Source organism: Rhinopithecus bieti, unplaced genomic scaffold, assembly GCF_001698545.2.
Source record: "Rhinopithecus bieti isolate Rb0 unplaced genomic scaffold, ASM169854v2 scaffold_9581, whole genome shotgun sequence".
Lineage (NCBI taxonomy): Eukaryota > Metazoa > Chordata > Mammalia > Primates > Cercopithecidae > Rhinopithecus > Rhinopithecus bieti.
The window spans coordinates 2,060,387-2,073,860 of record NW_016806413.1 but is presented as its reverse complement, the minus strand read 5'-3'; the positions used below and the strand labels follow the sequence as shown (position 1 = coordinate 2,073,860).

Below are 13,474 nucleotides of genomic sequence, written 5' to 3'. Positions count from 1 at the left end.
GTTTTTTTTTTTTTTTTTTTTTTTTTTTGTAGAGATGGGGTTTTGCCATGTTGCCCCGGCTGGTCTTGAACTCTTGACGTCAGGTGATCCACCTGCCTAGGCCTCCCAAAGTGCTGGGATTACAGGAGTGAGCCACCACACCCAGCCACTGGTTGTTACTCTTTTAAGTATCATCCCTGAGAAGAAGAGACCTAGGTAACAGTTTCAGTTTTGTCTGTGGACTGGAAGGAAGTGTTGAGGAGGCCAATTTCTTTCCCTCCCTGCAACCCCTCCTCACAGGTAGAATGAGACAAGATGGAAAAACAGCTCCTATAGCCCCTCCCGAATCACCGAATTAACCCTTTAGTTGCTGGATCATATGAATGATTCAGGATTGGCCTTGCTGTCAGAAAGATGAGATGGATCCACAAGGTGGGGACAGCTGGTGTGAGAGGGCCATGGGATTAAGGACCTCTTTTATTCTCAACATGCCTAGGTCATTGTTCTCTGAGTAGGTTGGAGATGAGTGGGTTGCTTGCCAGAAGGAGAGCTGGATGTGTCCTGTGCTTATGATCTCCCACATGGCCTGGCTCTGGTTACCTTAATGTCAAGACCCCGGAAAATAGTTTATCTTGTATGGCCTGGCTGCTAGGATGTTAGTGGAGGTAGGGGGTGCAGAGAAGCAGGGAGATACAGAAACCACAGTTGTTCTGTTGAGGGTGTTAAGAGTATAACAAGTTGGATGCAGACTTATAAAAGGCAAGATGAAAGGACTAGGGGAGTCGTTAGTAGGAAGATGTGTACCACTGAGTATCCAGTTGACACTTTATGTATAATCATCAATCAGTGGACAGTGGCAGAGGACAGTTAAATACAAAGTCAGAATGCCTCAACTGTTCCTTCCAAATCAGGAGACAGACTGGAGACAGTACGCAAAAATCAAGTGGCTGGGTAGTCACAGGGCCCAGGCACCTCCCTGCTGAACACCATGACTGGTGTAAACGAGGGACTCCTGTGAAGTGTGCACATACTATCTACTGCCATCATATGAAGGATGTAGGTCAGTGATGAGGTCTGGGGTAACCCATCTGAGGTTTGTCTGGGGTCTGGAGGAAATGTTACAGTTCATCAGGTCTTCCAGCCTTGGTCATGGCCAACATGCAGGTTCCGTGACTGACAAACATGGGTGTAGTTCCTGACATGAGGAGTAGTGAGTGCTAAAAACTGACATCAAGATCCTCCTAAGAAGGAAGGTTGTAAATTCAGGTGAAATGGTGGTCTGGATGGAGCAGCAGGGCTAATGTGACCTTTATAACCCATGGAGGAATGACATGATGTTTTTCAAATGCAGTTGACCCTTGAACAACATGGATTTGAATGGCCTGGGTCAACTGATACATGAATTTTCTTCTGCCTCTGCTGCTTCTGAGACAGGAAGACTAGCTCCTACTCTTTCTCTTCCTCCTCAGCCTACACAATGTGAAGACAGTGAGGATGAAGGCCTATATGATGATCCACTTCCACTTAATAAATAAATATACTTTCTCTTCCTAATTTNCCTCACCCGCCACTCTCGCCTGCACAGGTGCCCCCGCTCCCCACCCCGCGCCCCGCCGGGCTGCTCACCTACTCCCGCCACCGACAGACAATCATCCTACCGCAGCCACCTCAGCCGACTGCCCCGCGCCTACCTCCCGACTGCCCCAGTTGCGCACGCGTGTCACCTCCCCAGGTCCTCCGCGGCCCCTCTAGGAAACTGGGAGAGCCAACGTCTCTGCTTTTCCCTGGCCCCAGGGCGGGGGGCGGGGGACGGCGGGGCTTGTCCAATATCTCTTGTCTCCCTCCGCTGGACACTTCCCTTCCATGCTCTGATGCTTAGGCGCGTTCCGGACCTATATGGGCTTTGGCGTGTTATCCTACATCCCTCCCATCGGGTCTACACGGCTGCCCTGGAGGCCTCTCTCCTTTCAGGGAAGAAAAGGATCCAAAGCTAGCAGTGAAAATAGGGCCAGCGGCCTGGCACGGTGGCCCACGCCTGTAATCCCAACACTTTGGAAGGCCGAGGCGGGCGGATTACTTGAGGTCAGGAGTTCGAGACCAGCCTGGCCAACATGGTGAAACCCTGTGTCTACCAAAAATAATTTTAAAAATTAGCTGGGTGTGGTGGCGCGGCGCCTGGAATCCCAGCTACTTGGGAGGCTGAGGCAGGAGAATCGCTTGAACCTGGGAGACGGAGGTTGCAGTTAGCCGAGATCATGCCACTGCACTCCAGCGTGGGAGACAAAGCGAGACTCCGTCTCAAAAAACAAAGAAACAAAATAGGGCCAGCAAGTCTCCAAACATAAAACCCTTGAATGGGGAAATTCCCAAACAAGGCAATAAGCCCAGCACTGGCATGAGTGCTCATTATCTCCTTTTAAGTAAATGCTACAAGCCCTAGGCACAGTTTTGCAACTGTTCAAGGGTCATCAGGCTGCACATGACTGACTGCCTTTCCCAACACCAAGATACTCAATTGCCCACTTTGGATGGAGCTGCAGCTTCGTGGGAAAAACAGATTATAATAAATTACACAAATACATCAATGTAAAGTGGTTACGAACACTATGTTGAAATGTAACAGTTATTTAATTGAGAGCGACTGATGATAATGCTTGTATTTTTTCTGGTATTTTTCTGTATACTTCCGGTAGCTCATAATACACTGGCTGCCACGCACTGATTTGAGTTGCCCAAGGAAATAGAGTCCGTAACTGGAATAGCCACTGAATCCAAATCTTTTGGTCTTTTCATTACGGTGCTTCATAAAAGCTCTCCCGTCCCAAGTCGCCGTAGAGGGAGAGTTGGAGATAGCATGGCTCCTAGCTGGGATCCCAGAAGCTAGACGTAGGGGGTTGTGGGCAGGATAGTGAGGGGGCAAGATTCCAAGGAAAACTAAAATCCCTGCCCAGGAACGGTTACCACCTGGGAAAGCAGGAATGACCCAACGCATCAAGGCCCAGAGTGTACTCAAAGAACAACAGGTTAGGATGAGGGTCAAAACTCAGGCCAGAAAGAGCATTAGCTGGCCGTGGTGGTGTGCGCCTGTAGTCCCAGCTACTACGGAGGCAGAGGCGGAAGGATTGCTTGGGCCGGGGAGGTCGAGGCTGCAGTGAGCTATGATTGAGTCAGTGTACTCCAGCTTAGTCGATAGAGCAAGACCCAAGGAAGGAAGGAAGGAAGCAGGGAAGAGAGGAAGGGACGGAGGGAGGAAAGCAGGGAAGTGAGAGAAAAGGAATAAAAGAGAGAAGGAAGAGAGAGAGAACGAGAAAGAGCAGGCTGCTTCTTGGGTTACAACCTGGAGAGACTGTGTAACATTATGAGTTGGAGAAGCAGGTACAAAGTAGTAAAAACTTCTGTAAAACAGACAGCATGTGGCAGAACAGTGGGTTTTTAAAGGTGGGAACAAGAAAGCCAAACAATAGAAAAAAATAGATTGATTAACATCAGGTTACTTTTCTTTTAAGGATTAAAGCAGAGGGGGCCTTATGCTAACTCGGGTTAACTGGGCTCTTTCTGAATGGTTGCTATGAATTTCCTATTTGCAGGAAAAACTGGTCTGTTAGGGGATTCACATACTTCCGTAAAATTTTGGTTTGATTATGTGGCATTTAGCATTAGGAATTTATTTATTTTTTATTTATTTAATTTTTTTTGAGATGGAGTCTCCCTCTGTCACCCAGGCTGGAAGGCAGTGGTGTGATCTCAGCTCATGGCAACCTCTGCCTCCCCTCCTGGGTTCAAGTGATTCTCCTGCCTCAGCCACCCGGTAATTGGGGCCACAGACACAGGCCACCATGCCCAGCTAATTTTTGCATTTTTAGTAGAGATGGGATTTCGCCATATCTGCCAGGCTGGTCTTGAACACTGGACCTCAGGTGATCTGCCCCCCTTGGCCTCCCACAAGTTCTAGGATTACAGGAGTGAGCCACAGCGCCCGGCCTTGTTTATTATTTATTTTATTTTATTTTATTTTATTTTATTTTATTTTAGGATGGAGTTTCGCTCTGTCACCCAGGCTGGAGTGCAGTGGCGCGATCTTGGCTCACTGCAACCTCTGCCTCCTGGGTTCAAGTGATTCTCCTGCCTCAGCCTCCTGAGTAGCTGGGATTACAGGAGTGTGCCACCACACCCGGCTAATTTTTGTATTTTTGGTATAGATGGGGTTTCACTATCTTGGCCAGCCTTGTCTTGAACTCAGGTGATCCACCTGCCTTGGCCTCCCAAAGTGCTAGGATTACAAGCATGAGCCACTGCGTCTGCTTATTTATGTATTTTTGAGACAAAGTATGGCTCTATCGCCCAGGCAGGAGTGCAGTTAATGGTAGGATCTCGGCTCACTGCAACCTCTGCCTCCTGAGCTCGGGCCATCATCCCACCTCAGCCTCCCAAGTAGCTGGGACTACAGGTGTGCACCACCACACCCGGCTAATTTTTGTATTTTTGGTATAGATGGGGTTTCACTATCTTGGCCAGCCTTGTCTTGAACTCAGGTGATCCACCTGCCTTGGCCTCCCAAAGTGCTAGGATTACAAGAGTGAGCCACCACACCCAGCCACTGGTTGTTACTCTTTTAAGTATCATCCCTGAGAAGAAGAGACCTAGGTAACAGTTTCAGTTTTGTCTGTGGACTGGAAGGAAGTGTTGAGGAGGCCAATTTCTTTCCCTCCCTGCAACCCCTCCTCACAGGTAGAATGAGACAAGATGGAAAAACAGCTCCTATAGCCCCTCCCGAATCACCGAATTAATAGTTGACTCGGATCATAATGAATTGATTCCACGGATGGCTTGCTGTCACGAAAGATGAGAATGGATCCACAAGGTGGGGACAGCTGGTGTGATGAGGCGCCAGGGATTAAGGACCCGGTCTTTATATTCCTCAACACCGAGCCTAGGGTCATTGTTCTCCTGAGTAGGTTGGAGATGAGTTGGGATTTGCGTTGCCAGAAGGAGAAGCTGGATCGTTCCTGTGCTTATGATCTCCCACATGGCCATGGCTCTGTTATACCTAATTGTCAAGGACCAGCCGGAAAATAGTTTATCTTGTATGGGCCCCTGGGCGCTAGGATTGTTAGGTGGAGGTAGGGGGGCAGAGAAGCCAGGTCTGGAGATACCAGAAACCACAGTTGTTCTGTGAGCGGGTGTTATAGAGTATACATGAAAGTTGGATGCAGACTTATACAAAGCCCTAAGATGAATAGGTACTAGGGGGAGTCGTTAGTAGAACGATTGTACCACGGAGTACCAGTTGACACTTCTATCTTGTATAATGCATCAATCAGTGGACAGTGGCAGAGGCAGTTAACATACAAAGTCAGGAATGCCTCAACTGTTCCTTCCAATCAGGAGACAGCACTGGAGACATACTCCGAGAAATAAGATGGGCTGGGTAGTCACAGGGCGCCCAGGCACACTCCCTGCCTGAACACCATGACATGGTGTACCCAACGAGGGATCCTGTGAATTGGCAGCATACTATCTTACCTCGGCCATCATAAGGGGAGAGTGCCAAAGGAATGTAGGTCAGGTGATGAGGTCTGGGTAACCCTGCTGAGGTTTCGTCTGGGTCTGGAGCGAAATGTTAGCAGTTCATCAGGTCTTTCCCAGGCCTTTTGGGTCCATGGCCAAACATGCAGGTTAGCGTGACTGACAAACATGTGGTAGTTCCTGACATGAGGAGTAGTGACGTGCTAAAAACTGACAATCAAGATCCTCTCTAAGAAAGGAAGGTTGTAATTCAGGTGAATGGTGGTCGGAAGAGCAGCAGCGGCTAATGTGACCTTTATATTGACCCATTAGAGGAAGTGACATGATAGTTTTTCAAATGCAGATTGACCCTTGACAACAAGTTTGATGGCTGGTCCAACTGATACATAGCAATTTTCTTCCTGCCCTGAGCAGGAAGACTAGCTGCCTAGCTCTTTCTCTTACCTCCCTCAGGCCTACACAATGTGAAGACAGTGAAGGATGAGAGGCACCTATATTGATGATCCACGTCCACCTTAACTCACATAGAATATACTTTCTCTCCAATTTTCTCTTTTTTTTCTTTTTTTTTTTTTTTTGCAGGATCTTGCTCTGTCACCCAGGCTAGAGTGCAGTGGCGCAATCATAGCTCACTTCAGCCTCACCTTCCCTGGCTCAAGCAATCCTCCCATTTAAGCCTTTAGAGTAGCTGGAGCCACAGGTTTACACCACCACACATGCTAATTTTTAAAATTTTTGTAGAAATGGGATCTCTTCTTATTGCCCAGGCTGCTCTCGAACTCTTGGGCTCAAGTCATCCTCTCAACTTGGCCTCCCAAAGTGCCGGGATTACAGGTCTGAGAAGATTTTTTTTTTAATTGAGATAGGATCTCACTCTGTTGCTGCAGCATGATCACAGCTCACTGCAGCCTCAAACTTCTGGGTTCAAGGGTTTCTCTTGCCTCAAACTCCCAAGTAGCTAGGACCACAGATGCATGCCACTATGCCCAGCTATTTTTTTTTTTTTTTTTTTTTTGAGACAGAGTTTTGCTCTTGTTGCCAGGCTGGAGTGCAATGGCGCGATCTCAGCTCACTGCAACCTCTGCCTCCCGGGTTCAAGCGATTCTCCTGCCTCAGCCTCCCCAGTAGCTGGGATTACAGGCTTGTGCCACCACGTCCAGCTAATTTTGTATTTTTTGGTAGAGACGGGGTTTCTCCATGTTGGTCAGGTTGGTCGCAAACTCCCGACGTCAGGTGATTTGCCCGCCTCGGCCTCCCAAAGTGCTGGGATTACAGGTGTAAGCCACCGCACCTGGCTTGCCCAGCTAATCAAAAAAAATTTTATTATTATTATTATTTTTTTGAGAAGGAGTCTTGCTCTGTTGCCCAGGCTGGAGTACAGTGGCACAATCTCAGCTCACTGCAAGCTCCACCTCCCGGGTTCATGCCATTCTCTTACCTCAGCCTCTTGAGTAGGTGGGACTACAGGTGCCTGCCACCACGCCTGGCTAATTTTTTGTATTTTTAGTAGAGATGGGATTTCACCATGTCAGCCAGATGGTCTTGATATCCTGACCTCGTGATCTGCCCTCCTCGGCCTCCCAAAGTGCTGGGATTACAGGCGTGAGCCACTGCATCCAGCCAAAAATAATTTTTGTAGAGATGGAGTCTCACTATGTTGCCAAGGCTGCTCTTGAATTCCAGTCCTCAAACAATCCTGCCTGGGCCTCCCAAAGTGCTGGGATTACAGGAATGAGCCACTACAACTGCGCAGTTTTCTCATCAACATTTTCTTTTCATAATTTACTGTATTGTAAGAATACTGTCTATAATACATGTTACATACAAAATATGTGTTAATCAACAATTTATGTTATCTCTAAGGCTTCTGGTCAACAGTAGATGATTAGTAGTTAAATTTGGGGGGAGGCAAAAGTTATATGCAGATTTTCTACTTCATGGTGGGTCAGTATTCCTAACCCCTATGTTGTTCAAGGGTCAACTGTATGTCCACAATTTTTTGCTACTTCGCTCTTCAAGAGATGGAGCTGGACTTAGTGACTTGCTTCTAACAAATAGAATAAGGCAGAAGTGATGACAGGTCACTTCCAAGACTAGGTTGTAAAAATGTCTATGGCTTCCTTTGTCCTCTGTTTCTGAGATCACTCACATTAAAGGGTGCTAGCTGCCATGCCTTAAGAACACTTAAGCAGCATCATGGAAGGCCCATGTGGCAAGAGACTGAGGACTCCTGCCAAGAGCTAGCGAGGAACTTAGGCCCCACTTCAACAGTCACATTAGTGAACCATCATGGAAGTGGTTCCTCCAGTGCCAAGCAAGCCTTTAGATGATGACAGCCTCGGTCAACATCACAGTTAAAATCTCAGGACAGACTTTGAGCAAGAACAAATCAGCTAAGCTACTCCTGAATGCCTGACCTACAGAAACGGTGATACAGGAAATGTTTGTTGTTTAAGCCATAAGTTTGGGGATAATTTGTTTGTAGCAACATATAGATAATGAATATACAAAGTTTTTAAAAATCTCTCAAATTTCCCACATCATCCTTAGTCTGCAGTTCCTCACTCCCTCTCTGAAATGGTACTTGGAAATTTTGAAATAATCCTATGCATTAATTAGGGCTCTCTTCATCATACGTAAGAGCCACAGATCAAACTAGTTGGAGCAAAAGGGGAAGTATCTTACATAAACACTTGAACAGCAGGGGTGCAGCTGGATCTTAGAAATCTCTGAAACCAGAGACTAGAAAGTCAGTTAGAACACATCTAATAGCTTTGCCTTTAGTTCTAATTCAAAAAAGGCTTTGGTTGGTCAGTTGAAGTTGCGTGTCCATTTCTAAACCAATCAACAGTTGTGGGCAGGACTTCTGTTTCAAGTAATTTTGCATATTAGATGACCTGAAAACTCTCCTGCACAGAGATGTAGAGATTTAAAATATGAAAGTTTCAGTAGAATCCATAGGTTCACACACACAAAAAGAAAATATGAAAGAGTCTTAGAGACATAGAGGAAGAAATTATAAGGTTTTGCCTACGGCTATTGTGAGTTCCAGAAAAGAAAAAAATTAACCACATGTATTCAAAGATAGAATAGCTGTTAATTTTCCAAAATTATTGAAAAACCAAAATCCTTAGATTTAGAAAGCCCAATAAATCCTAAACAGGATAAATAAATATAAATCTGCACCTAGACACACACTAGTGAAATTGCAAGATACAAATTTTTTTTCTCATGCATCCTGTCTAGGCCTGGTAAGTCTCTTTTGGTTACACTTTCTTTTGTCAACATTCCTCTTAGATTGACAGGGACCAGAAATGGGCATCTATCCCCAGTTATAGTTTGATTATTAGGCTACTTGCTTCATTGTTCCGTTCCTCCCCCAACAGATATAGCAGTCCATACCCCTGAAGTGGGGGTCACAGCAAAGTATCATTTCAACACTGGCAGCCATTAACAAATACACACACCACTGATATTCCCAGCATAAGCATGCTGCTGGTTCTGCTGAAGGTACTGCTTGTAACATAAACGTAATATAAAAACACAAATGCTTTTGTTTTGTTTTGTTTTGTGTTGTGTTGTTTTGAGACAGAGGCTTGCTCTGTCGCCAGGCTGGAGTGCAGTGGTGTGATCTTGGCTCACTGCAAACTCCACCTCACATGTTCAAGCGATTCTCCTGCCTCAGCCTCCCGAGTAGCTGAGACTACAGGTTCATGCCACCACACCCAGCTAATTTTTGTATTTTTAGTAGAGACAGGGTTTCACCATGTTGGCCAGGATGGTCTTGATCTCTTGACTTCATGATGTGCCCGCCTCAGCCTCCCAAAGTGCTGGGATTACAGGTGTGAGCCACTGCGCCAGGCAAGCAAATTTTTTTTTTTTTTTTTTTTTTTTTTGAGAAAGAGTTTCGCTCTTATTGCCTAGGCTGGAGTACAATGGCGCTATCTTGACTCACTGCAGCCGCCTCCCAGGTTCAAGCAATTCTCCTACCTCAGCCTCCCGAGTAGCTGGGATTACAGGCGCCCACCACCATGTCCAGCTAACTTTTGTATATTTAGTAGAGACGGGGTTTCACCATGCTGGTCAGACTGGTGTCGAACTCCTGACCTCATGATCCACCTGCCTCAGCCTCCCAAAGTTCTGGGATTATAGGCGTGAGCCACCACGCCTGGCCTTGTTTTTCTTTTAAAGAACAAGGAGACCAGGCAAGTGGCTCACACCTCTAATCCCAGCACTCTGGGTGGCTGACAACACAAGAGGATTGCTTGAGCCCAGGAGTTTGAGGCCAGCCTGGGCAACAGAGGAAGACCCTCCCTACAAAAAAAAAAAATTTTTCAAAGAATTAGCTGGATGTGCTGTAGCTCCAGCTACTCAGGAGGATCACCTGAGCCTAGGAGTTGCAGACTGCAATAAGTTATGATTCCACCACTACTCTCCAGCCTGTATGACAGAGCGAGACCCTGTCTCTAAATATAAACAAACAAATAAATGTCAGGTTTCTGAGCTGGAGCTAAGCCATTGTAACCCCTGTGACCTGCACATATACATCCAGACAGCCTGTGGGAGCCAAGAGGTCTGGAGCAGCTGAGAAACCACAAAAGAAGTGAAACAGCCAGTTTCTGCCTTAACTGATTAACCAACCTTACGACATTCCGCCATAATGACTTGTTCCTACCACCCTAACTGATCAATCGACCCTATGACATTCTTCTGCAGGACCATGGATCTCATGATCTCCCCACCATGCCTCTTGTGACCCCTCCCCTGCTGACAACAGATGACCACCTTCAACTGTAACTTTCCACTGCCTACCAAAGTCCTGTAAAGCTGCCCCTCTCCTATCTCCCTTTGCTGACTCTCTTTTTGGACTCAGTTCACTTGCACCCAAGTGAATAAACAGCCTTGTTGCCCACACTAAGCCTGTTCAGATGGTCTTCTAGACGGACACACGTGACAATAAATAAATCACGATGAGTCTTAGGTGATGCAGACCTTCTTGATATCCAGAAGTTTGATCAGGCCGAGAGATGCAAACAGCTTTGATTCTTGGGCATTCCACCTCCTGCATACCTACTTTACTCAGAAGAGCCACCGGTTATGTTCAAAGGGAAGTCTTTGAACATAAGACTTGGTAATGAAGTAAGGGAAGGTCTCTCACCCACTCGCTTTGGCCAAACTAAATAAACCCTTCTCTGCTCCTAAGTGCTGATGTGTCAGTGTTTGGCTTACTGCACATCAGGTACATGAATCTAAACATCAGGCTTCAATAACACATGTAGGTTATTACAGGAATCCACAAAAGGGACCTTCAAGTTGCGTCCTGTGTATGTTTCTTTGGCCTTTATGACATGCTTCGGAAACACATTAGTCTTATCTGGACAGCGTGTTAAAACCCTGATCACTGGACCCCATTTTTACATTTATGATTGAGTAGGTCTATGGAGGGACCTGAGAATTTGCATTTATCACTGGTTCCCAGGTGACACAGCTGTTTGGGGCACCATGCTTGGAGAACCACTCCAGAGACCTCTAAATTGGTAGTTCAACCTTAGCTGCATTTAGAAACACTGGGAAAATATGCTCACATTTAATTGTGACATTTTGAAATTGTACAAGTATTTTGACATCTGCCCCCCATATTTAGTCTCTTTAAATGATGGGAAAACACCAACCAATCACAGGTTTAATTAGTTTAAAAAGTTTAGCCCTTCAGTTCCTCTTTGTAGCATCTAATATTCCTTTGAAATATGAAACAGACCCAGCAGTGGCCAATAGTAAATTTCTACCCCACACCCCACAACAGAGTTGAAAAGTTCAGGCTCTCTGAGCATTGTGTTGCAGTGGCACTTCTCCAGAATTGGTACCTCCGCCGAGTTGGGGGAGTTTAAATGTACCAGTGAAAATAGCTTTTCTCCTTCAAAGGAAAGAAAGAAAATCACTCCTTAAAACCCAGACGGTCTGAAGATCTGGCTGTGAGGTCTTTCTTCCTGTCCCAATCTCATCTCTTCCAGGGTTTTTTTTTTTTTTTTTGCAGTGGAGCAAAGAGAGACCAAAACCTAACCGTGAGTTACAAGAAAACAAGACCAGTAATGGCGGCTGTAAAGAGAGTGATCAGGAGCAACTGGGACACTTTACCTCCCACATCCAATGTTTGTGCTTCACATTAAAACAACAAAGATAACAAATCCACAAAATGCAACAGCTGGAATTACAAATTTCATTCACCCAAGGGTGGTAGAAGGCAGGAAGGAAAGGTGGGAAGGTAAATGGCACAGGGAGAAAGACAAAATATTCAAATCCGTCCAGTCATAGGGACTGGCAAATGCTAGAAAAATAGCTGGAGAAAAAAGAAAAAAAAAAAAAAAAAAAACACTAAAAAAACTGTGGTCCTTTCAACTCTCAGTGGTGTTAAAAATCCACACACTGGTGTCAGGAAGATTCTGCCTTATGTGCACCAGAGATAAAAGATTCCAATTCCTCAGAGAGGGGATATGCAGAGGGCCCTTGGCAGAATGAATCGTGCCTTCCCTGGCAGGGGGAGGTGAACTGGGAAAAAAGCTGCCACAGCCTCCTTCAAATCCCACCCATCCCCTCAATGGCAGGTGACTCAGGCCTGCAGTAGCCTTCAGTTTAGGTGGAGATATATGTGGTGAAGGGAACTTCTCTGCAGAGGTTGAGCTGCTCAAGGCAGACTGCAGGTGAGACTGTCTTGTATAAGAGTCTGTTGCTTAAGAAGACCACCAAGGAGGAGAGGTGCAACTCGAAGAGGTATGTTTTGCTGGGGATCTTTGCCTTATTGCACTGATAATGAACAAAGGAAAGAGGATAGAGAAAAGACAGCCATGGATAATATATGATGACTGCATTGCTGTGAGAAAAGCCAAGGGCAAACCAAACCCAAAGTAGTAAAGCGAGTTCCTCTCTAAGTTAGACAACCGCTGGTACATTTCAATTCCTTTATTGAACCAACCATATTTGAAGCAGTAGAGTGAGTCAAGAAGAGAAAAACGCCAGAGAGTAACCAGCTGACCAACAAGATGGGTGGGAAAGAGACTCACAGACATTCCCTGAACGGGTGAAAGAGCCTGCAGCAAAAGAGTGGAGAGCATGTCAGCAGTTATTTTGTGGATACTAGGGAATGGGTGAGGCTTCCTCCCTGATGCTTCAAATGCCAGGTCAGCTGTATCTTGGAACCAAATGGCATTCACAACTTTGCTAGGCAGGAACAAGGGGAGCACCCAAAAAGCCCTGGAAATTTATATGAGGAAAAATTCCAGCCATGACCAAGCATCTCCACACAGTGATGGATCATAAGTAATTCACTCTGTTACTCACTGAAGCCCACGAATAAACACTCGATAAAGCAAGAATAGACTGAACCAGAGCACTCCACCATCCCAAATGCAACACTGGAAAATTCTACCAACACTTGCTGCTCATTCTCTTGCTCCCACTCTATATTCTGGGATATTCTCTGTGCCAGGACACTGCTTGCCCTTCGTCCATGCTGCTCTTCTCTTTTGCTGGATTGGAGCATCTAGCTGGAGATGGTACAAATACCCCAGATGGAGTCTTTGACTCCCCTGGGAAGGTCCTGGAGAAAGGTTTTGACACTGTCAGCCATGTCTTCACTACCCAAACTATCAACTGTGCAGAGGAGATAGAAGTGCCCCCAAATCTCTCTTCATGAAGGACCCCGCAGCTCTGCCACCACAGCTCCAGCCTGGCCCCTTACCCACCACCACAGGCCCAGTTGACTCCTCTGTGCCAAGCAGCCTGCTCCACCGGGGTGCTCCCAGGGTTGGGGTGCTCTGCCCACACTGGCCATGCCTGGACTGCAGAGACGGGGAGATTTTTTTAAATGCAACTCTCTACCCCATTTCAAACCGATTAAATCAGAATCTTGTAGGTGGTGCTCAGGCACTGGGTTTTTGCAAAGCTCCCCAAGTGGTCCTTCCATGCATTGAAG

At 46.3% G+C, this 13,474-nt stretch overlaps 1 protein-coding gene and 1 pseudogene across 1 annotated transcript in view; both read right to left on the bottom strand.

Annotated features, from left to right (window-relative positions):
• Positions 1–1,713, bottom strand: part of LOC108532319 (zinc finger protein 852) — a 15,338-nt gene extending 13,625 nt beyond the window's left edge. Inside the window, 1 exon segment of the mRNA XM_017876316.1 lies at positions 1,671–1,713. The gene's annotated coding sequence lies outside the window, so the exon portion shown is untranslated.
• Positions 1,714–11,897: 10,184 nt separating this feature from the next.
• LOC108532357 (etoposide-induced protein 2.4 homolog pseudogene) lies at positions 11,898–13,177 on the bottom strand (annotated as a pseudogene).
• Positions 13,178–13,474: the final 297 nt, after the last annotated feature.